The sequence below is a fragment of the Ixodes scapularis genome, unplaced genomic scaffold, assembly GCF_016920785.2.
Source record: "Ixodes scapularis isolate PalLabHiFi unplaced genomic scaffold, ASM1692078v2 PGA_scaffold0__279_contigs__length_252992795, whole genome shotgun sequence".
Lineage (NCBI taxonomy): Eukaryota > Metazoa > Arthropoda > Arachnida > Ixodida > Ixodidae > Ixodes > Ixodes scapularis.
In genome coordinates this window covers 25,636,479-25,640,465 of record NW_024609835.1, presented here as the reverse complement: position 1 = coordinate 25,640,465, position 3,987 = coordinate 25,636,479, and the positions used below count along the sequence as shown (strand labels likewise).

The following is a 3,987-nucleotide window of genomic DNA, read 5'->3' as shown; positions in this document are numbered from 1 at the left end:
CCTCTAGATATCGTTGCCATCTGTCCAGCAGTACGTGCTCGAGAAGTTTGCCGACGCACGACGTAAGTGAGATCGGCCTGAGGTTCTCTACACTGGGTTGCTTGCCCGGCTTGGGGATGAGGATCGTTTTGGCCGTCTTCCACTGCTTTGGTAGTTTCCCTTCTCGCCAACACTTGTAGTACTTCGTGATATTCTCGATAGCCGCCTCGCTGAGGTTCTTGATCGCCTTGTTAGTAACTCGGTCAGGACCGGCTGCCGATCTGCTGTTGAGTTTTTGCATGGCTGCTCTGACTTCCCACGTTGCAATGTCCTTGTCCAAGGTCGCGTTGTCGGTACCCTGGTACTCTAGGTGTTCCGTTGTAGGAGTGGACGGTAGATACTTCTCGTCCAGACGCCTCTTGATCTCTACTTCCCCTTCCTTGCTAATGGCCTTGTGTAGGATCCTCGCAAGGTTGTCGTGCTGATACCCCTTAGTCTTGGTCTCGTCGAGGAGATGTCTGAGCATGCTCCAGGTCCTGCTCTTGGTCATTTGACCGTCCGCCTCGTTGCATACCTCGGTCCACTGCTGCTCGCAGAGTAACCTGCAATGGCCTTCTATACACTGATTGAGTTCCGCGATCTTCTTCCGTAGTTTTCTGTTTGTGCGCTGACCCTTCCATCTTGCTTTGATTGACTGCTTAGCTTCCAGTAGATGAGCTAATCTGCTGTCCACTCTGTCTATACTCTCGTCCGTTTCTATCTCCTTCGTGGCTCCCTCCATCGTCCTATTAACGTTATCCGTCCATTGATCGATATCCGTGATTTCTGATTGCCAGCTAGTGAGTGCCGTCCTGAAGGCGTCCCAATCCTTGACGCGGTGCTTTCTCTTCTCAGTGTTACCACCTTTCCCCTCCAGCGGGATGAGGACTTCTAGTATGTAGTGATCACTTCCTAGGTCATAGCCCGTGTTGTTCCAAGTGACCTCTCTCTTCCTCCCCGCCACTTTGACGAAGGTGAGGTCCGGGGTGGTGTCAAGGGAAACCGATGTTCCCGTTCGAGTGGGTTGTTCGGGATCTGTGACGAGACTCAACCCTGCGTCCAGCGCGTCCTGCAATAAGTCTCTTCCCTTGGCCGTTGTCTTGCGGTACCCCCACACTTGATTCGCTGCGTTAAAGTCGCCGCAGACCATCAGCATGTTTCCTCCCGCTACCCTGCATGCTTCATGAAACAGTGCTTTGAATTTCTGTTGCGTGTGAGCTGGCTTGCTGTACACATTAACTAAGAAGGTGCTCTCTTTTCTCTTCCTTCCCGTGATAACCTCCACCGTGCAGTGTTCTATGGTGCTCTTTTCTAGTATTTCGGGCTCTACGAATGTGATACCCTTTCGTACGAAGATACAGGCTCCCCTACCCTTCCCCTTGGGCGTTTCGCAGGTATCCGGAGGCCTGTTGTGCGATCGGTATCTGGCGAGCTTGGGTGTCTCCGTGGCATTAGATTCCTGTACCATGATCACATCTGGTTTCCTATCTACTCCCTGCAAGTGCTGTCGTAGTACCGCTTTCTTGTGTGCAAAACCGTTACAGTTCCAGTGCCAGACTAGGAGGCCTTTTACTGGCGGAGTGGTTGTTGCTGCACGCCCTGTCCCGTCCATGATTGTTGGAGTTTGGTAATGATGCCGATTTCCATGCTCTGTATCTGCGCTTGTATTTGTGCTTGTAACTGTACCTGTAGTTGCGCCAACATACTCTGCATGTTCTTCTCGAGCGATGTGAGGCGCTCGCTAGTGTCCTTGCAGATTTCCTCCATTCTGTCCAATCTTTCATCGTGTCACTTGAGCTTATCCATGATCTTTCGATCCCTGATGCTTTCTATGGCCCTCCTCTTGGGGGCTGGTTCCGTTGGCCTATCGGCTCTGGGGTCCACTTCAATCTCTGATTTGTTTTCGACTATGGTCTCTGTCGTCTTTTCTGGTACTGGTTGTGGTGCCTGTTGCTGTCGCTCCCCAATCAAGATTGCCAGCTTCGCATTGATTTCCTTGATTATATCATCCTGCTCCGAGATTCTGCGCTTGAGCTTGTCGTTTTCGTCCTTGAGGAATTTCATCGCTGCCAGGTCCTCCTGCCTCTTCTTCTCGTAATAACTATTCACACTGGGTTGCTTGCTCTCGGACCTAGTTGTCTTGACAGCGTCTGCCCAGGAAGTTCCCTCCCTCGGCCGCGCTACGTCGCGGCGGTGACTGTTGCTTCTGCCTTCCTTACTGACTTCCCTTCTCCGACTGTTGGCTCGTCGTCTTGATACGCTGCGCGGATTCTCGATGGAGCGCGACCTAAACGGTGGAAAGTCTGCGGCTACCACTTGCTGCTCCGCGGCTTCCGCTTTGCGCTCCCATTGGCGTCGCTTAACTATGTATGGCATCTTGTATTTGTTTTTACAGCCCCTCTCCCCTGTTGGATGTGGGCCCCCGCATAGCTTGCATTGCGGTTGACATTTCAGCTCGTGCCCTCCCTCCGGGTTCGCCATGCCGCAGCCGAAGCAGGACTTGTTTCCGGGATTCGGGCACACGTCTCGTCTATGTCCCAGTTTACCGCACGTCTTGCAAACATCGAAATGCTTGCGATATAATTCACAGTTGATCAAAACTATGCCGTACTTGATGTAATGCGGTACCTCTGCCCCGCGAAGAGCACTACGACCGCGGTCGCCTCTCCGATTCTATGCGCCTCCACTGCCGTGGAGTTGTTCGTATTCACTATGTTTTCCGTGATATCCTCCGCCGTCTCTTCTATGTTTATGCCTCGAATGACTCCCTTGACTGTTCCGTCAGGTGCCGTTCTATAGGTGCTGACATCATACGTCTTGCCTCCCTCGCTAATGGACGTCATTTTAGCGTATCTCGTAGCTCGCCGCTCGTCTGGGGTGCTAATCACTATAATGTTCTGCTGCGTATTTACACCGACGGTATCCTCGCCAGCCTCCTCCCTTGTGACCTTCGCCGCCCTTGTGACCGCCGCCAAGGCAGCCGGGCCTCCCATCTTTGCTATAATGAGGCCGCCACGTGGCCTGACCACTATCTTGATATCCTCCTTCGGCATGCTTACTGGCATCCGTGCCCCTTTCGTGATTGCCGATGCGACTTTCTTGGCGTATTTGGCCCTAGTTCTGGGCCTGGACGACCGGTTGGTTGCAGCGAACTCACCGCTTTCCGTGCCGTTCGTGATCTCCTTGATTCGCTTGCCAGAGACCTTCCATCCCTCGACCTCTTCCGGTTCGATACGCTCCCCGGGAACCTCGATGAACATGCGCCCGTCGACGTTGCCGACTCGTAGCGATGGAGCTACAGCCTCTCCTGTTGACGTGGCCGTCGTTGTCTCGTCCATCATTTCGAACATGATCACCGCCGGGTTAGGCCTAGCGGCCGGCGGGTCGCCGCCAACGGCCGTACTTGTGCTCGGCCTATGTTAGGCTTAGCGGGGATTCCCGCCGCCCCGAGAACAAAGTCCACGTACCTTGGAAATGTCACGCACCACTTAGGAAAATTTGGGTGTCCGCCGATAACCCACACCTTCGCCCGCACTTGGGCACCAGTTTTAGAACAATATTGATTATTTAGCACTGAATAAGTTGGAATTAAAGCAGGAGCCGATGTCCTGCGGACCCCGTTTTCTTGTTTTCCTAGGAGGAGACGGAGAAAAGCTTCTTGGACGACGGAACCCAATCCAGTGACAGCGGCACCGGCTCGTTAGAACTATCCTCGGAGCAGTCCAGGTCCACGCACACCCTCGCACGAACGTTAACTATATGAACTATAACACGGGAACACGAGAACTGCACACGACACAAGGCCAAAACGGCAGGTTCACATCGGAGAAATGAGCGTCTGGCGAACTCCGACTGGCCCCAACTTGCTTGCCGTACAATGTTGCCAAGCGTCTCTTATGAAACAAAAAGATATGCTTTAAAAAATACAAAAATAAAAAAAAACATAAAAAAGCACAATGACCTTTTCTT

General features: G+C 52.7%; 1 pseudogene; it reads right to left on the bottom strand.

The window, feature by feature from the left end:
- Positions 1 to 1,587: 1,587 nt before the first annotated feature.
- On the bottom strand, positions 1,588 to 3,359 carry LOC121046626 (annotated as a pseudogene).
- Positions 3,360 to 3,987: the final 628 nt, after the last annotated feature.